Source organism: Oncorhynchus gorbuscha, linkage group LG05 (assembly GCF_021184085.1).
Source record: "Oncorhynchus gorbuscha isolate QuinsamMale2020 ecotype Even-year linkage group LG05, OgorEven_v1.0, whole genome shotgun sequence".
Classification (NCBI taxonomy): domain Eukaryota; kingdom Metazoa; phylum Chordata; class Actinopteri; order Salmoniformes; family Salmonidae; genus Oncorhynchus; species Oncorhynchus gorbuscha.
Window position 1 is genome coordinate 62,078,016 of NC_060177.1, and position 24,724 is coordinate 62,102,739.

Consider the following 24,724-nt stretch of genomic DNA (forward strand, 5'->3'; position numbering starts at 1 on the left):
GGTCAGATACCTGGCCGGGTGGTACCAGAATAAGAACCTATCCCTCAACGGAACCAAGACTAAGGAGATGATTGTGGACTACAGGAAAAAGCGGGCCGAGCACCCCCATTCTCATAGATGGGGATGTAGTGGAGCAGGTTGAGAGCTTGAAGTTCCTTGGTGTCCAGCAATCAGCAACAAACAAGAATGGTCCAAACACACCAAGACAGTCATGAAGAGGGCACAACAAAGCCCATTCCCCCTCAGGAAACTAAAAGTTTTTGCATGGGTCCTCCGATCCTTAAAAGCTTCTACAGCTGCACCATCGAGAGCATCCTGGTTGCATCACTGCCTGGACCTTTACACCAGGCGGTGTCAGAGGAAGGCCCTAAAACATTGTCAAAGACCCCAGCCACCCCAGTCATAGACTGTTCTCTCTACTAGTCTAGGACCAAATGGCTTCTCAACAGTTTTTACCCCCAAGCCATAAGACTCCTGAACAGGTAGTCAAATGGCTACCTGGACTATTTGCATTGTGTGCCCCCCCCCTCCCAACCCCTCTTTTACGCTGATGCTACGCTCTGTTCATCATATATGCATAGTCACTTTAACCATACCTACATGTATATACTACCTTAATCAGCCTGACTAACCGGTGCCTGTGTATAACCTCCCTACTGTATACAGCCTCGCTACTGTTATTTTTCACTGTCTTTTTTACTGTTTTTATTTCTTTACTTATCTATTGTTCACATAATACCTTCTTTTTTTAACTTAAAAATTGCACTGTTGGTTAGAGCCTGTAAGTAAGCATTTCACTGTAAGGTTGTATTTGGCGCACGTGACAAATAAACTTTGATTTGATGTCTTATCAACTAACCTTGTGGGGACACATAATTCAGTCCCATTCAAAATCCTATTTTCCCTAACCTTAAACCTAACCCTTACCCCAGAACATAACATCAACCCTAACCCTAACCCTCATCCTAACCCTAGCTCCTAATCCTAACCCCTAAAACTAACCATAGCTCCTAACCCCAACCTTAACCTTAAACCTAATGCTAACCCTAAAACTAATTCTAACCTTAGCCTTAAACCGTCTAGAAATAGCATTTGACCTTGTGGGATCAAACAACATTTCCCCAGTTGGTCAAATGTTTGTTTGGTCACAATTCTTGTGGGGACTTCTGGAATAGTTAAACACATCCATACAGACACACACACACACGCACGTGGACGCACACACACAAGCGTGCGTGCACACACACGCACAGTCTTGTACAGTTGACCTTGTGGGGACACACAATTCACTCCCATTCAAAAATCCACACACACAAAAAACTGATAAATAAACAACTAAACAGACAAAGGCTAGATATTGTCATTGCAGTAATATATTCTTCTCATTTACATGAAGCCTTAAATTCAATTGGGAAGCAATATACCCATACAAAGCTTCAAGTGTCAAGTAATAATGTAGTTAGAGATGTCATGAGAATATAATGTCTTGGGACTGGCTCTCGCTGCTTGTTTTCCTCTGAAGATATCAGTTTCAAAACAAAACAGGGAATCAGAACAACCCACTACTATTTGTTTTTCCTTTTGTAGCTGTGATGTCATGCAGGTGAAAGAGGACCCAAAAGCGACTTAACAGAAACAGAGTTTATTTAAGTCCAAACAGGGAATAACAGAAATCCTCTAGACTTGTAGAGGGGAAATAACTGGAGAAGCGGCCACAGACTGCAGGTCGCTTCGGGTAGGCGCAGGCCGTAGTCGACAGAGACACCTGCTCACACGCAGCATCTGATGAAGGCAAAAAAAACACGACAGGACAGGGCGATACACAATCACAGCAAAAACACGACAGGACAGGGCGAAACGCAATCACAGCATGGTGAATACAATACAAGGAACCGACGGGACAGGAACGGATCACAAAGGAATAAATAGGGACTCTAATCAGGGGAAAGGATCGGGAACAGGTGTGGGAAGACTAAATGATGATTAGGGGAATAGGAACAGCTGGGAGCAGGAACGGAACGATAGAGAGAAGAGAGAGCGAGAGAGTGAGAGAGGGAGGGGGAGAGAGAGGGATAGAAGGAGGGAAAGAACCAAATAAGACCAGCAGAGGGAAACGAATAGCATGGGGAGCACAGGGACAAGACATGATAATAAATGACAAACATGACAGTACCCCCCACTCACCGAGCGCCTCCTGGCGCACTCGAGGAGGAATCCTGGCGGCAACGGAGGAAATCATCGATGAGTGAACGGTCCAGCACGTCCCGAGACGGAACCCAACTCCTCTCCTCAGGACCGTAACCCTCCCAATCCACTAGGTATTGGTGACCCCGTCCCCGAGAACGCATGTCCATGATCTTATGTACCTTGTAAATAGGTGCGCTCTCGACAAGGACGGGAGGGGGAGGGAAGACGAACGGGGGTAAGAAAGGGCTTAACACAGGAGACATGGAAGACAGGATGGACGCGACGAAGATGTCGCGGAAGAAGCAGTCGCACAGCGACAGGATTGACGACCTGGGAGACACGGAACGGACCAATGAACGGAGTCAACTTACGAGAAGCTGTCGTAAGAGGAAGGTTGCGAGTGGAAAGCCACACTCTCTGGCCGCAACAATACCTTGGACTCTTAATCCTGCGTTTATTGGCGGCTCTCACCGTCTGTGCCCTGTAACGGCAAAGTGCAGACCTCACCCTCCTCCAGGTGCGCTCACAACGTTGGACAAATGAGCGGAGGGAACGCTGGACTCGGCAAGCTGGGATGAGAACAGAGGAGGCTGGTAACCCAGACTACTCTGAAACGGAGATAACCCGGTAGCAGACGAAGGAAGCGAATTGTGAGCGTATTCTGCCCAGGGGAGCTGTTCTGCCCAAGACGCAGGGTTTCTGAAAGAAAGGCTGCGTAGTATGCGACCAATCGTCTGATTGGCCCTCTCTGCTTGACCGTTAGACTGGGGATGAAACCCGGAAGAGAGACTGACGGACGCACCAATCAAACGACAGAACTCCCTCCAAAACTGTGACGTGAATTGCGGGCCTCTGTCTGAAACGGCGTCTAACGGGAGGCCATGAATTCTGAATACATTCTCAATAATGATTTGTGCCGTCTCCTTAGCGGAAGGAAGTTTAGCGAGGGGAATGAAATGTGCCGCCTTAGAGAACCTATCGACAACCGTCAGAATCACAGTCTTCCCCGCAGACAAAGGCAGACCGGTAATGAAGTCTAAGGCAATGTGAGACCATGGTCGAGAAGGAATGGGGAGCGGTCTGAGACGACCGGCAGGAGGAGAGTTACCCGACTTAGTCTGCGCGCAGTCCGAACAAGCAGCCACGAAACGGCGCGTGTCACGCTCCTGAGTCGGCCACCAAAAGCGCTGGCGAATAGACGCAAGAGTGCCTCGAACACCGGGATGACCAGCTAACTTGGCAGAGTGAGCCCACTGAAGAACAGCCAGACGAGTGGAAACAGGAACGAAAAGGAGGTTACTAGGACAAGCGCGCGGCGACGCAGTGTGCGTGAGTGCTTGCTTAACCTGTCTTTCAATTCCCCAGACTGTTAACCCGACAACACGCCCATAAGGAAGAATCCCTCGGGATCAGTAGAAGCCACAGAAGAACTAAACAGACGGGATAAGGCATCAGGCTTGGTGTTCTTGCTACCCGGACGGTAAGAAATCACAAACTCGAAACGAGCGAAAAACAACGCCCAACGAGCTTGACGGGCATTAAGTCGTTTGGCAGAACGGATGTACTCAAGGTTCTTATGGTCTGTCCAAACGACAAAAGGAACGGTCGCCCCCTCCAACCACTGTCGCCATTCGCCTAGGGCTAAGCGGATGGCGAGCAGTTCACGGTTACCCACATCATAGTTGCGCTCAGATGGCGACAGGCGATGAGAAAAATAAGCGCAAGGATGAACCTTATCGTCAGACTGGAAGCGCTGGGATAGGATGGCTCCCACGCCTACCTCTGAAGCGTCAACCTCGACAATGAATTGTCTAGTGACGTCAGGAGTAACGAGGATAGGAGCGGACGTAAAACGTTCTTTTAGAAGATCAAAAGCTCCTGGGCGGAACCGGACCACTTAAAACACGTCTTGACAGAAGTAAGAGCTGTGAGAGGGGCAGCAACTTGACCGAAATTACGAATGAAACGCCGATAGAAATTTAAAAAGCGCTGCAACTCGACACGTGACCTTGGAACGGGCCAATCACTGACAGCTTGGACCTTAGCGGAATCCATCTGAATGCCTTCAGCGGAAATAACGGAACCGAGAAAAGTAACGGAGGAGACATGAAAAGAGCACTTCTCAGCCTTTACGTAGAGACAATTCTCTAAAAGGCGCTGTAGAACACGTCGAACGTGCTGAACATGAATCTCGAGTGACGGAGAAAAAATCAGGATATCGTCAAGATAGACAAAAACAAAAATGTTCAGCATGTCTCTCAGAACATCATTAACTAATGCCTGAAAAACAGCTGGCGCATTGGCGAGACCGAACGGCAGAACCCGGTACTCAAAATGCCCTAACGGAGTGTTAAACGCCGTTTTCCACTCGTCCCCCTCTCTGATGCGCACGAGATGGTAAGCGTTACGAAGGTCCAACTTAGTAAAGCACCTGGCTCCCTGCAGAATCTCGAAGGCTGATGACATAAGGGGAAGCGGATAACGATTCTTAACCGTTATGTCATTCAGCCTCGAATCCACGCAGGGGCGCAGAGTACCGTCCTTCTTTTTAACAAAAAGAACCCCGCCCGGCCGGAGAAGAAGAAGGCACTATGGTACCGGCGTCAAGAGACACAGACAAATAATCCTCGAGAGCCTTACGTTCGGGAGCCGACAGAGAGTATAGTCTACCTCGAGGAGGAGTGGTCCCCGGAAGGAGATCAATACTACAATCATACGACCGGTGAGGAGGAAGGGAGTTGGCTCGGGACCGACTGAAGACCGTGCGCAGATCATGATATTCCTCCGGCACTCCTGTCAAATCGCCAGGTTCCTCCTGAGAAGTAGGGACAGAAGAAACGGGAGGGATGGCAGACATTAAACACTTCACATGACAAGAAACGTTCCAGGATAGGATAGAATTACTAGACCAATTAATAGAAGGATTATGACATACAAGCCAGGGATGACCCAAAACAACAGGTGTAAACGGTGAACGGAAAATCAAAAAAGAAATAGTCTCACTGTGGTTACCAGATACTGTGAGAGTTAAAGGTAGTGTCTCAAATTTGATACTGGGAAGATGACTACCATCTAAGGCAAACATGGGCGTAGGCCTGTCTAACGGTCTGAAAGGAATGTTATGTTTCCGAGCCCATGCTTCGTCCATGAAACAACCCTCAGCCCCAGAGTCAATCAAAGCACTGCATGTAGCACCCGAACCGGTCCAGCGTAGATGGACCGACATAGTAGTACAAGATCTAGATGAAGGGACCTGAGTAGTAGCGCTCACCAGTAGCCCTCCGCTTACTGATGGGCTCTGGCCTCTTACTGGACATGAATTAACAAAATGTCCAGCAACTCCGCAATAGAGGCACAGGCGGTTGGTGATCCTCCATTCCCTCTCCTTATTCGAGATGCGAATCCCTCCCAGCTGCATGGGCTCAGTCTCAAAGCCAGAGGAGGGAGATGGTTGCGATGCGGAGCAGGGAAACACCGTTGATGCGAGCTCTCTTCCACGAGCCCGGTGACGAAGATCTACCCGTCGTTCTATGCGGATGGCGAGAGCAATCAAAGAATCCACATCTGATGGAACCTCCCGGGAGAGAATCTCATCCTTAACCACTGCGTGGAGTCCCTCCAGAAAACGAGCGAGCAGCGCCGGCTCGTTCCACTCACTAGAGGCAGCAAGAGTGCGAAACTCAATAGAATAATCCGTTATGGACCGTTCACCTTGGCATAAGGAAGCCAGGGCCCTAGAAGCCTCCCTACCAAAAACTGAACGGTCAAAAACCCGAATCATCTCCTCTTTAAAGTTCTGGAATTTGTTAGAGCAATCAGCCCTTGCCTCCCAGATAGCTGTGCCCCATTCTCGAGCCCGGCCAGTAAGGAGTGAAATGACGTAACAACCCGAGCTCTCTCTCTAGAGTATGTGTTGGGTTGGAGAGAGAACACAATCTCACACTGCGTGAGAAAGGAGCGACACTCAGTGGGCTGCCCGGAGTAGCAAGGTGGGTTATTAACCCTAGGTTCTGGAGGCTCGGCAGGCCAGGAAGTAACAGGTGGCACGAGACGTAGACTCTGGAACTGTCCAGAGAGGTCGGAAACCTGAGCGGCCAGGTTCTCCACGGCATGGCGAGCAGCAGACAATTCCTGCTCGTGTCTGCCGAGCATGGCTCCTTGGATCCTGACGGCAGTGTAACGAGCGTCTGTAGTCGCTGGGTCCATTCCTTGGTCGGTTCCTTCTGTCATGCAGGTGAAAGAGGACCCAAAAGCGACTTAACAGAAACAGAGTTTATTTAAGTCCAAACAGGGAATAACAGAAATCCTCTAGACTTGTAGAGGGGAAATAACTGGAGAAGCGGCCACAGACTGCAGGTCGCTTCGGGTAGGCGCAGGCCGTAGTCGACAGAGACACCTGCTCACACGCAGCATCTGATGAAGGCAAAAAAACACGACAGGACAGGGCGATACACAATCACAGCAAAAACACGACAGGACAGGGCGAAACGCAATCACAGCATGGTGAATACAATACAAGGAACCGACGGGACAGGAACGGATCACAAAGGAATAAATAGGGACTCTAATCAGGGGGAAAGGATCGGGAACAGGTGTGGGAAGACTAAATGATGATTAGGGGAATAGGAACAGCTGGGAGCAGGAACGGAACGATAGAGAGAAGAGAGAGCGAGAGAGTGAGAGAGGGAGGGGGAGAGAGAGGGATAGAAGGAGGGAAAGAACCAAATAAGACCAGCAGAGGGAAACGAATAGCATGGGGAGCACAGGGACAAGACATGATAATAAATGACAAACATGACAGTACCCCCCCCCACTCACCGAGCTGTTTAATTCCAAAATGCTATATATCCATTTACAGAAATGTTGGTAAAAGAGCTTTAATTGTTTAAAGAATTTATGAAAGAGATTGGTGTGGTTGATCAATGATAGACATGTATTTGTTAGAAATGTCATTTAAAAGAGACAAATAATAATGTTGTTTTTTTACAAAACGCTATATATCCATCTGCCTCACTCTCCAAAAAATAAGTAGGTAGTACTGCTAAGTTTTACACACATCAAATGTGACAAATGACTATATTTTTCATATAGATATGTACAAATTATACATTTGTATCAATACAGTAATATGACATATGTCTGTAAAACATTTGCATTTGACATTTGAAACATCATTTTGCAATTTCTTTAAAATTGTATTATACACATATAACATCTATGAATAACACATCTGAGAACAGCAAAAATGTACACACACACACATGAAGGAACCCATAAGCATTCATTTCACACAAATGTGAAAATTGGTGTATATACTGTAGCATTTTGGAAATCAACTCTTCATACTGTATGTTAAATCCATGTTGGTTTGGTGTCGGTTGTGGAGGCATGACTGAGGTTCATGTACTGTGGTCACATCAGTGGACAGGCCGTAATGAGAAGCAGGGCCTGGGAGGTGGGAGGTGGGAACTGGATGGGCCCTGGGGATGGGATCACCCTGGGTTAACTATCAAAGATGAGGGCAGACCTATCCCTGTGGAAAAGGCCCAGAAGAAAACATCACCCTGAAAAAACGAATCCCTCCAAACAGAACAGGGAGTTGCCCTGCCATAAAATAATTAATCCAAGACCCTGGAAACTGATTATTTTCCCTCTACTAACTCCTTACTGGTCACAGCCTACAAGACTGGATACTGCCACACTTTGGCCAAAAATATTTTTGGTCTGTTGAGACTAAAAAGTTATCATTTAGCCATCTTATGTTAAGTATTCTGGTAGATGGTTTGACATTTGGCACAATAGCTGTGTTTGAGGGTTGTATAAAAAAGGCTTTTATCCTTTCTCCGTGTAAGTATTGTAGTTTGTTTTATTTCAATTTGAACAAGTATATTTTTTTTTCATAGAAGAGCTGTATTACTCCATGCGTTTTGCCAAGGCTTAGCTGTTGAGAGCATTTCATGCTTTTTGCAAAGATTCTGACCATAAGAAATTGATACATGTTTATGTCTTTGACTGTTTATTGAACAATATCTGAATGAATTAATAAAGTATATATGGTTAACCATGGATAAAATATGATAATAAATGTATTATAGAGTCTTGGAAAGACTCACGTGAGGATATTGAGAAACACCCAGCAAATGTGGAAAACCACACAGTGATAGACAGTGAAAAACCATATGAAAATAAAGACAGATGTGAAAGTCCAACATTTAGCTTGACAGAAACAGTTGCAACAATGAAGTTGTCTAGACGGCTAGTTTTTATTAGATGAAAAGTTGGCTCTATTAATCCATTCTCTTAATAAAGCCATCCTTTGGGCAGATTTGTTCAATAAGTCAAACCCAATACAACATTTCTGTGAATGTATACTTTACGATGTTTAAACTTTTAAATACAGTAAAATGGTGTTCACAATCCCAACAGAACATTTTCTTACAATGCTATTTAAATCCTTCAAACAAGCCTACTTAACAATGTCAAACTATGTGTGCAATTTAACTCAATGATAACAATGACTTATGTTAGTCCCTCTTGGTGACGTCAGGCAATATAACTATTATGACCACCTCCCAATCGAGATGAAGTGCTTCTTATCCAACGAGAATAGCGTTTCCTGAATCCATTGTCCACCATGGTCTAAGAGGGCATCTACCTGTCATGCCGTCACAGGGCTGGCTGATTCAGCAGTGCGGTCCACCTAAATTCACAACTCATGTCAAACCCTCCATGGGATCACTATATGGATATCAATTTAACAGCTCCTCCCTATGTTCTGTGATGATAGAGGACCCCAGCTGCACTGCTAACACAACCCACCATCCCAAGCAGCATCACATGGATGTTATGAATTTATATGCACCCAGAGACAAGCCAACAGACACTTAGACATACAGTGCCTTCAGAAAGTATATTGTGTTACAGCCTGAATTTAAAATGATTCAATTGAGATTAATAGTCATTGGCCTACACACAATTCCCCAAAATTCATTTTAAAAAATGAAAAAAAAATGAAAAGCTGAAATGTTTTGAGTCAATAAGTATTCAACTCCTTTGTTATGGCAAGCCTAAATGAGTTCAGGAGTAAAAATGAGCTTAACAAGTCATGTGATAAGTCTGTGTGCAAAATTAGTGTTTAACATGATTTTTGAATGACTGCCTCATCTCTGTACCCCAACATCATCTATGTTTCTCAAACATCATATTTCGAAGTTGTTCCAAACATCACATTTCAAAGTAGTTATGGTTAAGTTTAGGCATTAACTCAGCATTTTTAAGCTTAGGTTTATGTTCAGGCATTAACTGCAACTCCACATTCTTAAGGTTAGGCATGAACTCTAAATGGTTAAGGTTTTGGATAGGCTTAAAAAAATAAAAACAACTTTCTATTGCTGGATTTGAGCTTCTTTGGAATCAGAGGTAGATGTTTATGTTTATGCCCTAGCAAAACCGAGACCTACTTTGAGGTAACAACACTCACTGTCAAATCAAATGTATTTATATAGCCCTTCGTACATCAGCTGATATCTCAAAGTGCTGTACAGAAACTCAGCCTAAAACCCCAAACAGCAAGCAATGCAGGTGTAGAAGCACGGTGGCTAGGAAAAACTCCCTAGAAAGGCCAAAACCTAGGAAGAAACCTAGAGAGGAACCAGGCTACTGTTGCCCATAGTGGCTTGTTTCCACATCATCTCCCAATGCCGCCAGACATTGAATACTGACTTGTATCACAAACTTGGTCTCAGAGCATTTCAAGTTATTCTGTACGGAAATCCGAGACATTTCATTTGGTATGATATGTTATGTTTCGTATGGTAAGTATTAATTTGTGGAGGTCCATCACCCATTTCGTATGATATCTTACGAATTACAATTCTTATTATATGTTACGAATGTCAAAATGTATTCTAGCGGATTCTAGCTAGGTGCCTAATGTTAGCCAGCTGGCTAACGTTAGCAAGGCTAGGGATTAGGGTTAGGTTAAAGGGTTAATGCTAAAGTTGTTCATGATTAGAATCAAACATTCATGATAAAAGCCCACTAACTCAGGGATGTTAATATTTACAGTATGTAAAGTACATATTTCTGTATTTCATTTTCAATAAATGTGCATACATTTCTAAAAAGATCTTTTCACTTTGTCTTTATGGGATGTTGTCTGAGATTGAGTGAGATAAAAAAAATCAGGCTGTAACACAACAACATGTTGAATAAGTCAAGACGTATGAATACCCCCCCCCCCCCACACACACACACACATGACACAAATACGCACACACACAACCTTTACTCACTGTCTCACATCTAGTATTTTTCATCAGCTCTCGCCGACACTCCTTACTAGTATGCCCCTTAAAGAGGATCCCTCTTTCATCACAGCAACACATTAGTCTCCCTCCACATGTCCAGACATGGGTAGTACTGCTAATGGTTTTGTAATAATTGTCGACAGAGTTACAGGTCCTTGGGCAGAGGCAGTAAAGGCACATCACTGAGACACTGATGACTGACACCTCATTTCATGGTCCTTCTACCTACTATAAAACTATGAATGTGCCAGAACCTTCTGATGAGTATTTCTGCTTTAATTTTTATATTTGTCTTGAGTCTGCTTGCTTTTAGTCTTGTTTGCCTTCTAGTGAAAAAAAAAACATGTTTAGACAAGTAAAAAATGTATAGAGGTAACAGCTTTATTTTCCCATTATGTCAAATTAATCAGCAAAGAGTACAACTGCAACTGTTAACTTCAGTTATTGGTTATTGGATGTGATCATAATGTGATCAGTGGTTCCTCATCATCCAGTCAACGTGGAGGAAAAAGAAAAACCAATAGCTATTTAGACATCGTTAAGCAATTTGTAGCCTACTGGGTCCTAAAGCACCAGTAACATGAGTTGTTTCTACACCGAACAAAAATATAAACACGTAAAGTTGTTGGTCTCATGTTTCATGGGCTGAAGTAAAAGATCCCAGAAAATGTCCATACCCACAAAAAGCTTACTTCTCTGAAATGTTGTGCACAAATTTGTTTACATCCCTGTTAGTGAGCATTTCTCTACCTAACGGATGTGGCATATCAAGAAACTGCTTAAAGAGCATGATCATTACACACGGGTGCACTTTGCGCTGGGGACAATAAAAGGCCACTGTAAAATGTGCAGTTTTTGTCACAATGCCACAGGAGTGTGCAATTGGCATGCTAACTGAAGTAATGTCCACGGAGCTGATGCCAGATAATTTAATGTTAATTTCTCTACCATAATCCGCCTCCAACATAATTGTAGAAAATTTGGCAGTATGTCCAACCAGCCTCACAACAGCAGACCACGTGTAATTACGCCAGCCCAGGAACTCCACATCTGGCTTATTCACTTGTGGGATCGTCTGAGAACAGCAACCCCGACAGCTGATTAAACTGTGGGTTTTCACACCCGAAGAATCTCTGCACAAACTGTCAGAACCGTCTCAGGGAAGCTCATCTGTGTGTTCGTTGTCCTCACCAGTTCGGCGTCGTAACCGACTTCAGTAGGCAAAGGCTCACCTTCGATGGCCACTGGCACGCTGGAGAAGTGTGCTCTTCACAGATTAATCCCGGTTTCTGAATGACGCTGTCTGCCATAAACGCTGTATGCCTTCTCTACCAGGCAGATGGCAAACAGCGTGCATGGCGTCGTGTGGGTGAGCGGTTTCCTGATTTCAACATTGTGAACAGAGTTCCTCATGGATAACGGTGCGTTTATGGTATGGGCAGGCATACGGACAACAAACACATTTGCATTTTATCGATGGCAATTTGAATGCACAGAGGTAGCGTGACAAGATCCTGAGGCCCATTGTCATGCCATTCATCCGCCTCCCTCACCTCATGTTTCAGCATGATACGGCACAACCCCATGTCGCAAGGTTCTGTACACAATTCCTGGAAATTGCAAATGTCCAATTTCTTCCATGGCCTGCATACTCACCAGACATGTCACCCATTGAGCATGTTTGGGATACTCTGGATCGATGTGTACGACGGTGTGTTCCAGTTTTAGCCAATATCCAGCAGCTTCTCAAGGCCATTGAAGAGGAGTGGGACAATATTACACAATCAATAGCCTCATCAACTCAATGTGAATGAGATCTTTTGTGTTGCATGAGACAAATGGTTGTCACAACAGATACTGACTGGTTTTCTGATCCATGCTCCTACTTTTTTTTTGGGGGGGGGGGTATTTGTCACCAACAGATGCATATCTGTATTCCCAGTTGTGAAATCCATAGATTAAGGTCTAATGAATTTATTTCAATTGACTGATATCTTGATATGAACTGTCACTCAGTAAAATCTTTGAAATTATTGCATGTTGCTTCTATATTTTTGTTCAGTATACATTTCCAATGATGAGGGGTTTATTGTTTTAGAGCAGCGTTTGTCCTGCTGAGAAATTAACGATTTAAATTTTTATAGGCTGAACTCATGCTGAAATCCAATCTAACAGACATCATTCATTAATTCAATTAGGCCACAATGACACCATTTGCTGGCAGAGCTTTGTCGTAAACACTAAATATGACACCTGTCTACGTTGATACTACAGAACAGTCATACAGTCAAATACTTCACATACTGTATATCCAGTGACGTCAGGGGAAGGGGGTGGGAGGAGGGGGGGTTGAAGCTCATTCACTGCATACACTACACAATTTAAAAACTCATAAAATTATATTTGGGGAAGAGCAAAAACAAAACAAAAATGACACCAGCCATTAATTATCACCGCAAAGTTAGGTTTAAAGGTACAGACCAGTCAAAAGTTGCGACAAACTTACTAATTCAAGGGTTTTTCTTTATTTTTACTATTTTTTACTATTTTTACTTTCTACATTATAGAATAATAGTGATTACATCAAAACTATGAAATTATATGGAATCATGTAGTAACCCCAATTTTTTTTTTTTTTTAGATTCTTCAAAGTATCCACGCTTTGCCTTGATGACAGCTTTGCACAATCTTGGCATTCTCTCAACCAACTATTATTCACATGCTTTGTAAACAACAGGTGTAGACTAACAGTGAAATGCTTACTTAAGGCCCTTCCTAACAATGCAGCAAGAAAGAAAATAAAACATGTAATAATAAAATGTATAATAAATACACATTAAGTTGCGAAAATACATGGGGTACCAGTACTGAGTCGATGTGCAGGGGTACAAGGTAATTGAGGTAGATATGTACATATAACTAGGGATAGAGTGACAGATAATGAACAGTAGCAGCAGTGTATGTGATGAGTCAAAAAAGCTAGTGCAAATATGCTCAACGCAGATAGTACTGGTAGCTATTGGGTTAATTGGGTTAAGCAGTGTTATGGCTTTGGGTAGAAGCTGTTCAGGGTCTTGTTTGTTCCAGACTTGGTGCATTGGGACCACTTGCCATTTAGTAGCAGAGAGAACAGTCTATGACTTGGGTGGCGGGAGTCTATGACAATTTCTAGGGCCTTCCTCTGACATGGCTGGTATAGTGGTTCTGGATGGTAGGGAGCCCGGCGCCTGTGATGTACTGGGCCATATGCACTACCCTCTGTAGCACCTTGCGGTTCTCATGCCAAGCAGTTGTCATATCAAGTGGTGATGCAGCCACTCCAGATCTCTCAATGCTGCGACTGTAGATCTTTTTCAGGATCTGAGGGACAAGGCCAAATCTTTTAAGCCTCCTGAGGGTGAAGAAGCATTGTCGTTCTCTCCTCATGACTGTGTTGGTGTCAGTGTCGGCCTGCCCATAAGGGCATTGGGGGCGGCGACCCACTTGTGATTGCCCCCCCCCAAAATAATTATATATATACATATTATATAATTCATGGATTGTTTTAAATGCTCATAAAAGTACAGTAAACGTGTACATTTTCCTGTTTCAAAAATATATTATTCAATACAAGCTGTTCTGTTACTTTACTGCTCTGCCCCTCAGTGACTGCCACCAGCAGCAGCTCCGCCTCTGTGGGTGCATAGGCCATGCGAACATTGCTTGGATTGTTTTGATAAAACAATCCAGGCAAAGCAAAAAGCTAATTGTAATTAAATGGTAAGTAAATAGTTGTAACATTCATGGGAGCCTGGGACCTGATAAACCGGAAAACTACATCCAACAAGAGTCGAAGGACAGAGGGATACACTATCTAGAACCTTCTCATCTCAGATCTGGTAGGACAACAAAACATGGCCAATTTCCCTAGTTGTTCATCAGGTTCTGCTGTAAAGTGGCAAGAAAAGCATGTGAACTCTTTGGAATAACCTGGATTTCTGCATCAATTGGTCATCAAATTTGATCTTCATCTAAGTCACAACAATATACAAACATAGTGTGCTTAAAACGAATAAAACACAAATTATTGTATTTTTCTTGTCTATATTGAATACATCATTTAGGTTGGGAAAAGTATGTGAACTCCTAGGCAAATTGCTTCTCCAAAAGCTAATTGGAGTCAGGAGTCAGCTAACCTGGAGTCCAATCAATGAAACGAGATTGCAGATGTTGGTTAGAGCTGCTTTGCACTATAAAAAAACACTCACATAACTTGAGTTTGCTATTCACAAGAAGCATTGCGTGATGTGAACCATGCCTAGAACAAAATAGATCTCAGAATACCTAAGATTAAGAATTGTTAACTTGCATAAAAGTTACAAAAGTATCTCTAAAAGCCTTGATGTTCATCAGTCCACGGTAAGACAAATTGTGTATGAATGGAGAAAGTTCAGCACTGTTGCTACTCTCTAGGAGTGGCTGTCCTGCAAAGATGACTGCAAGAGCACTGTGCAGAATGCTGAATGAGGCTAAGAAGAATCCTAGTGTCAGCTAAAGACTTACTGAAATTTCTGGAACATGCTAACATCTCTGTTGACGAGTCTACGATACGTAAAGCACTAAACAAGAATGGTGTTCATGGGAGGATACCCCGGAAGAAGCCACTGCTGTCCAAATAAAAAACATTGCTTCACTGTCTGAAATGTGCAAAAGTGCACCTGGATATTCCACAGCGCTACTGGCAAACTATTCTGTGGACAGATGAAACTACAGTTGAGTTGTTTGGAAGGAACACGCAACACTATGTGTGCATAAAAAAAGGCACAGCACGCCAACATCAAAACCTCATCCCAACTGTAAAGTCTGGTGGAGGGACCATCATGGTCTGGGGCTGCTTTGCTGTCATCGACGGAAAAATGAATTCCCAAGTTTATCAAGACATTTTGCAGAAGAATGTTTGGCTATCTGTACGCCAATTGAAGCTCAACAGAAGTTGGGTGATGCAACAGGACAATGACCCAAAACACAGAACTAAATCAACAACAGAATGGTTTCAACAGAAGAAACTACACATTCTGGAGTGGCCCAGTCAGTCCTGACCTCAACCCGATTGAAATGCTGTGGCATGACCTCAAGAGAGCAGTCCACACCAGGCATCCCAAGAATATTGCTGAACTGAAACAGTTTTGTAAAGAGGAATGGTCAAAAATTATTTTTGACCGTTGTGCAAGGTCTGATCCGCAACTACAGAAAACATTTGGTTGAGGTTATTGCTGCCAAAGGCGGATCAACCAGTTATTAAATCCAAGGGTTCACATACTTTTTTTCACCCTACACTGTGAATGTTTACTTGGTGTGTTCAATAAAGACATGAAAACATATAATTGTTTGTGTGTTATTAGTTTAAGCAGACTTTGTTTGTCTATTGTTATGATCTAGATGAAGTTCAGATTACATTTTATGACCAATTTATGCAGAAGTCCAGGTAATTCCAAAGGGTTCACATACTTTTTCTTGCCACTGTAGGTGACAGGGCAAAATGTTGTGTGGACTAAGCAACATAAAATTGGGTGTATCACAAAGCATGATCAAATGAATTAGCCAGATACTGTCATTTTGAGAAACCTTGAGAAATAGTCTGGTCGAATTTTGGTCAAATTAACAAGTTATCTACCTTTTGATAAGCAGCTAGCTAAAGTTAGCTGGTAACTTGCTAGCTAGTTAGCTCCCATGCCAATTTCAAGTCTTTGTAGCCCATTCCTGCAGTCAAATTACAAAATCGCCTTCAAGTGGCCTCATGGGTGTAATGCTATTAATGTTTTTCATAATTTCATAATTAATCAATATTATTAAAAACACCTGTGTATGTATATAAAGTGTAATATTGGGAGACAAATACAAAATGGAATACATTTCAACTCTATCAGACACAGTACAGGTTTCTTTTTTTTTTAAGCCCATGTGTGTGAGGTGTATACTTTTGTATTAAATTAGATTTGTTTAAAACTACCAAGAAACGCTTTGTGGGACCCTGATTTAGCCCACTGCAGTAAAAGACTAAACTAAAATCTGACTAACTCAGAATTATATAGTTATTTCTGAATGAATGTTAACTGGCTAGCGCATCATGCTTTTTGACATTATGTTAGCTAGCTATCTCCAGTTTGATAATGTGTTTTCACTTATTGCATCTGCATGTTGGTTGCGTTCTCCCTGGTGCACTCGTTCGTTCGTGAGCTGGCTCCTTGTTGTAAATAGTATAATCTAATATGTTCAAAACAGCATGTGCAGCAGTGGTTATTCGGTTTTTGAAATGCAAAAGGGAAATAGGTGTATTCCTGCTGTTGTTCAAATGCACAGATTGCTTCATATATCTTATTAAATAAACTACCGGGAGTTTGAAATCTTGTCATCATATTTTTTTGTTAACCACTCCAACCACCTTGTGCCCCAGCTATTCAGCCAATCAGCGTCTGCCACTGGTTGGTTTGTGTGGACTAGGCTTGGGCGATATATTGTATATACCTTATACCTGGGTGTATGGAAATAGCCACAGGATGGTGTTTCAATAATTGTCAATAGCATTTAAAGTTTTTCAATAGATTTTTATATTTGTAGGTACTTTTCAAGTAAATACCTGCAGTTAAATTGTGCAATAAGTTAGGAGATGTATAGTGGGGGCAGAAAAGTATTTAGTCAGCCACCAATTGTGCAAGTTCTCCCACTTAAAAATATGAGAGGCCTGTAATTTTCATCATAGGTACACTTCAACTATGACAGACAAAATGAGAAAAAAAAATATGGTGGAAAATAAGTATTTGGTCACCTACAAACAAGCAATATTTCTGGCTGTCACAGACCTGTATCATCTTCTTTAAGAGGCTCCTCTGTCCTCCACTCGTTACCTGTATTAATGGCACCTGTTTGAACTTGTTATCAGTATAAAAGACACCTGTCCACAACCTCAAACATTCACACTCCAAACTCCACTATGGCCAAGACCAAAGAGCTGTCAAAGGACACCAGAAACAAAATTGTAGACCTGCACCAGGCTGGGAAGACTGAATCTGCAATAGGTAAGCAGCTTGTTTGAAGAAATCAACTGTGGGAGCAATTATTAGGAAATGGAAGACATACAAGACCACTGATAATCTCCCTCGATCTGGGGCTCCATGCAAGATCTCACCCCGTGGGGTCAAAATGATCACATCAACGGTGAGCAAAAATCCCAGAACCACACGGGGGGACCTAGTGAATGACCTGCAGAGAGCTGGGACCATAATTTGCAAATAAATTCATTAAAAATCCTACAAAGTAATTTTCTAGATTTTTTTCCCCCTCATTTTGTCTGTCACAGTTGAAGTGTACCTATGATGAAAATTACAGGCCTCTCTCATCTTTTTAAGTGGGAGAACTTGCACAATTGGTGGCTGACTAAATACTTTTTTGCCCCACTGTAGCAGATTTCGTTGTTAATTTCCCCTGTTGAATAATTTAACATTATGAAGCTTACCGTAGTTCCCCAGAACAGTTGAGCCAGTCATGTGTTTGTTTGTAAATAGCACAACGGAGAAAGCAGAAGCAAGTAAGTCCAGCTGTGTATTGACAGGGGTTGCGTTTGATATTGAAAGTCAACAGTGATTTTTTTGCTTTAATAGAGTGATGGGGGGGTGCAACTATAGTTGTCCTTCACAGAAAATACTTTAGTGCTACACATTTGGCAAAAAAATTGCTTCACAGAAGTACAACACTATTTGACTGGCAGAAGTAGGCTACACTGAGAACAGTAGAAGGGAAAAGTTGCTAGTCAGAGCGTTGTTGTAACACTCGTCGTTGGAAGGAGTAGACCAAGGTGCAGCGTGGTAGGTGTACATTTTTCTTTTATTGATGAAGCCCAAAAACAAATACAAAATGCACAGTTCTGTAGGGCTGGAAAGCAACAGTACAAAAATAAGATCCCACAAACTAAGGTGGAAAAAAGGCTGCCTAAGTATGATTCCCAATCAGAGACAACGATCTGATAGGGAACGATACCCAGCCAACAAAGAAATAGAAAACCTAGATTGCCCACCCTAGTCACACCCTGACCTAACCAAATAGAGAATAAAAAGGCTCTCTAAGGTCAGGGCGTGACAGTACCCCACCCCCCAAATGTGCGGACTCCGGACGCAAAACCTGACTCTATGGGGGAGGGTCCGGGTGGGCAGCTCATGTTCGGGATGTAGACCCCGCTCCGCTCGCGGAACCCTCTTCCGTGGAAGCAGACCGTGGATCATTGTCGGAGGCTCCGGACCGCGGATCGTCGCCGGAGGAACCGGACCGTCCACCGGCTGTGGAGGGTCACTGGAGGTCCGGAGCGTAGAGTTGGCACCACGCGTCCTGGATAAAGGACAACTCTTGCACAGCAAGTGCGGGGAGCTGGCACAGGACGCACTGGGCTGTGAAGGCGCACCAGAGACACAGTGTGTAGGGCCGGCGCAGGATATACTGGGCCGTGGAGGCTCCCTGGAGGTCTGGATCGTAGAGCTGGCACAACGCATCCTGGACAAAGGACCACCTTCGCACGGCAAGTGCAGGGAGCTGGCCTAGCCAGTCTCCAGATCTCAACCCCATAGAAAATCTTTGGAGGGTGTTGAACATCCGTGTTGCCAAGCAACAGCCCCAAAACATCACTGCTCTAGAGAAGATCTGCATGGAGGAATGAGCCAAAATACCAGCAACAGTGTGTGAAAATCTCCAGACTCCACACAGACAGCTGTTCACATGCTGCTCCAGATCCAGTACTGTTCGTCCTTCAGACAATGGGCTTTTTTGTAGGCTATTTGACATGCACGATGCCCAAATTGCGAGCAACACTTCTCTTTTTTAAAATAAGCTAATGATCCTCTGTGGACAAATCATGCTCTCTGGTGTAATATTTTGAATTATTTGATTTATTTATTTATAGGCATGAGTAATTGATATCGACCATTTTTGAAAATTCAGTTTACTTTAGGGGAAGCTTACTTTCACCTATTCTATTGGACTCGTCGCCTAAGCCGACATCAATGTGAAAGTAACTGGTGCATAAAATAGCTGGCTGGGAGGCTTACAAGGCCTAGTTCAAATGCCAACATTAAGTTCAAAGCAATTGTTGCACTGCCTAAACAGCTCGGCAAAGTAAACTGTCTGGCATTGTCTCTGCTCTCGCAGGCTGGCAGCTTCTCTCTAGTGATGGTCCTAAAGCCAGCCAACCAATATGCTAAACCATCCTATGCATTTTATTTGGGATTGGAATGATTTTAGTCTACTTTTTTCTAACAGACTTTTTCATTTTTGGCCTTGAACTAGGGGTATGGCGACTGCCATTACCCAACTGACACCCCTGTATTTATCCCTTAATTTAATTAACACCCGCATGGTCTATTAATGTTGTTCTGTTCCAATTGCTGTGGTGACAGAAATATGCCATGTTTGCCATCATCCCTGCAGTGTGAGTCTAGTTATTGTTGGCATGCAACCTACTGCAGGGGTAATCCAAGATGAGATCATGTTCTCTTTGTCAGCAGACCACAAAGAGCACTAACAAACTATACTATTATCTAATAATTCTATTTTTCTCTGTAAGGGATGAAAAACGTAGGATACACATCATTCTGTAATTGTATGTCAGACTTGTAGCTATCTAATAGACATATGACTGGGCGGGCTGGGCAGGGACATTTACGCTCTTTACTATTACAGTTTATGTGGACTTGAAGGATTAATGAATTTGTACTTCCCTCACCTGATACTGAGACGGCTTATCTTTTGAATCATCTTCCAGACAGTTTGAACACAACCTTAAGACAGAGAAGAGGCAACCCAGTGTTCCAAGGGCAACTTGACAAGAAATGACATGCACCTTCAAAAGGACAGCCACAGGCAAGGGGTTGTGGGTAGCCTTTCCCCCTGAGCAATGGTAGCTCATTCCCTGCTGGCTCGGAACACAGAACTCTCTCTGTCGGGGCTTGCTGCCTTCACCCGAGCCTCCTTTATACTCCTGCTCCTTCCCAGAAGGCTGCTGCTGCATCACATTGCCTCTCAGAGGCAAATCAGGTGATCCAGTCACACGCTGAGATTGGCACCACTGCTGTGCATCTCAACAAAAGGATTGGATCTGCAACAGTACTGCTCAAGAAGTAAAAGGCTTTTTAAAATGTTGTTTTGAGCAGCTAATACATTGTATTGTTTTCTGAGTAATATGTCGTCAACATAAAACTATGACAAGAGAAATCTAGAACGCATGAGTAATGTTAATTGAAAAATACATATTTCTCAAACTTCATCCCTTTTCTCCAAGAACATTTTCATTTAGAAAAAAAACTAGTTATATAACATAAAGATCAGTGTACTTAAAACAGTGTGTTACTTATCCTAATTCATGGCACTGCTTAGACCTTAGCGCTCAACACCATATAGCTTGTCAGGCCTCCCTTTTCAGCAGAGGAAGTCTACAGAGATCTTTCAGTCAGGAGGGTACAGTGAGTCTGATGACATACAGGGAGGTGGCTTGAGGGAGCTCATGTACCTCCACACCACCTTGAGAGAGAACCAGTGAATGCCTTGGAGGAACCTTGACTTTCCAAAGCCTGCTTGGGCTCACTGGTGTGACCACTCCGAGCCAGAAGGAGTAGGACAAGAGGGAAGGTCTGTGAAACTCAAGCCCCATACACATGCACGCACGCGTACGCACACACACGCACAGCCACAGCCGGATGAGTGGTCTGCTGTACAAATCAACACACAAAGAAAATGGACACATAAAACCTGCTTACACAAATCCCTGGAAAGGGGACCAGGCAGGGTGGTAGCGGTGGGTACAAGGCCAGGGGCTGAGGCTTGGGCTGAGGCTGGGGCAGTGCAGATCACCAAAGCCTCTACAGCCTCTTCAGAAAAACACTACAACTCTATCTTCTGCTCTGGTGGGTCCACTTAGGCTATTGACTGTAAGGTAATCAATATCAGCACAAAAGGGTCATTCTGGGAGTTCACGACCTTTGATGTCTGTGCTAGGTTGTAATCTGGAGGCAGAGATTATTGCTCCTTCCAAGAAATCTACTATTAAAAACTATGATTTACTCTGTTCCTCATTCTAACACTGACAGCTAAATATTCGATGAGATTGACATTTATATAACATGGTGATCAAAGGAACATCCAGTTGTTTGACAAACATTTGTGATGTTCTATGTCTACGTATTGATGTGGATCTATTGAGATACATCTGTTATTACACCCACGAGTCCATCTAAAATATCCATCTTCATTATTAAAAGGAGAGGACGAACAACAGCAACACTTAACCTCACCACACTCAATGATATTGTAAAAGTGCAATTTCTCTACAAATTGACCCCACAGTTAATTATTAAACCATGACATTTAAGGAAGACCCCCAAAATCCATATAGTGAATGTACTAACCTTTTGAAGAAAAGTCTGGCGGGGCTGTTAATATGAGGTTTGTTTGGGATGTTTAAAGCCTAATAATAAAGCTGTCAACGCCAGTCAAAAGCTGCCCGTCTGAGAGTAACGGTCTTCTGGTGTGGTGCTCCAGTTGGTCAGCTGAGAACAGAAGGTGCTGGGGGTCAGTCAGGCCTCTGATACAGACAATACGGTCTGGGAGGACACAGCCACTGAGAGAAGACTCTCTGAGGAGGCACATGGAATCATGCTTTTGCTCACGCTATGAATACATTTGATTCAATGTTAATGTAAAGAATATTCATGTTTATATTAAAATAATGGCATTGATGACCTAACAAAAACTCTGGAGACGTAGTAATATCTCAGTGAAGGTCAGAGGGAAGGTCATTGAAGTGACAGTAGTAGTGAGCTCAATCTTCTCTGAGAAAACACCCGTTATCAGATAGGTTACATAGGTCATACATAGGTCACACGGGTGGGTGGCATTACAAGGTCCAGAATCCAGCCTACAAGTCATTAGGTTTGCACTGTTAAAGAAGCATTTAATAGCTTTGTCACTGCAACCTGTGTTAGCCAGGATTCCTGTGTGGGGTTTAGCGATTGCTTAAATAATTGAGAAGTCAGACAATTCGATTCATTGTTTTGCATGACTTGGACCATCTCTCTTGAACATGGCCCAAAGGTCCATACTACTGCAGTTACTCCCCCCTGAATATCATACAATGTGGCTCACATTGCCATGGAATTGGAAGTTTGAAAATGAAGACCCTCATTGCTCTCTGTGAGAGAGGTATTCCTTCTGCCCTTGTTTGGAAATTTAATTATTCATACAGACCTAAGGACATTCTTATAAAACTGCAAGAATGGTAGATTAGCTTATAACGTGAGTTAAAAGGCAATGATTTCATTGTTCAGAAGTTTATTGCAATTCTATCAGAGTAAATATCTCATTACATATGAGTCAAATATGCTTCAAACTAGAGGCATCAGCTCATTTTCATTTTCAAGATTAGGATGAAACAAGTATGGTGTCACTTCAAGAAGTTTTGCATACACCAGCTACAGATTTACTATTTTTCAAAGACCTTTGGACATAAAATGTTAGATTTATGCAAACAAATATAGACCTTAAAAACAGGTTTGCTTTTATAACTTCCTTCATAAAGAACAGAGGAAAACTTGCATTTTGAGAGAAAATGTATGTCTTACAAGTCAGCATTGGCCTCCAGGAAGCAGAGAAAAGGGGTCTCGTATTGGAGGTATTAAGCGTATATAATACATAGAAAGTACATGACAGGATGAGCGTCAAATGCAGAATTCTTGCCAGTTTAGTTTACCAGTTATTGACTGTTGACTTTAAGATTTACTGTCTACGGCCAGTTCTCTGCCTACCTGTGATTTATTAGCCAATGGTTAGTTCTGTCGGAACACCTTGTCCTGTGCTACATCCCAGGGTAACTCAAAAGTCTCTAACTACTTCCCAGAGGACTGTGTGTGCTGTCGGGAGGGACCCAGCTTGCTGTAAGCCAGTCATCTAACTCTTCCCTGCCCTGCGTGAAGCTGGACAAGTTGTATCCTATTTAGTTTCAGCTATACAAGTGTTATCGGATCACCGTGCAGAAAGTATCAGGCTTTAACAGGCTATACAAATAAAATAATCCTGTTTCTTCATGACATGCAGGCAGCCATTTTTTGGGGGAGGGAACCTGACGGATAAAACCGTTAAATACAGCTCTTTATTTGACTTGGTTTGTAAACTGTCTGAGTAATATGACACTGCAGACACTCCCTTTCAAGCCTTCAGACCAATTTCATCTAGAGAGAAAAAGCAGTGACCGGTTTAATTCTGTATTCCGTTTTGAGTGATGCACAAATCCAATATAACAGCACAGGTGAATTTGAAAAGTTAGCTCAGTAAATGTCAGTGTCCTGGGCATTTGCCAAGAGGTAAATTAGGTCATTTAATAATGGTAAGCACACAGGTATCAGTTTACATTGCATTTCATGGTTATGAAACAATATAGTAAAAGATCAATAAATGTATTTACTCTGCATCCAAGAAATGACTTTGCCACTGCATAGTGTTCTAACAAAACCCTAATTAGAGTAAGACCACAAGCAGGATATTAGGTTTTCCAATTAAAAATCCTCTTTATCCACACTGAATAGACACTTTCTTAGGTTTCATAATAGGAGCATAATACTGTCTGTCTGTATGTCTATTTTAATTAGATGCAGCAAATGGAAAACTCTTGTTCGACTCATTATTATTCCTTATTGACGTCCCTGGACAACAAATTGTTCTAGTTTGTATGACATAAAATGTCCCACTTTGGGATGGTAAAGGTTTGATGGTATTAAATTGTTCCCCACAAGCCCCTGATCAAATGGATATATATATATATATTGCCTTATATATTTTGCAGTATGGGAGTCTGTCACACCCTGATCTGTTTCACCTGTCTTTGTGATTGCCCCCCCCCTCCAGGTGTCGCCCATCTTCCCCATTATCCCCTGTGTATTTATACCTGTGTTCTCTGTTTATCTGTTGCCAGTTCGTCTTGTTTGTTCAAGTCAAACAGCGTTTTGTGTCTCAGCTCCTGCTTTTTCCAGTCTCTCTTTTCTCTCCCTCCTGGTTTTGACCCTTGCCTGTCCTGGCTCCCAGCCTGCCTGCCTGACCACTCTGCCTGCTCCTGAGTCTGCCTGACGACCTGTACCTTGCCTCCCCTCTGGATTTCCGACCGCGGCCTTACCCTGATCCTGAGCCTGCCTGCAGCTCAGTACTGTTGCCCCACCTCTGGT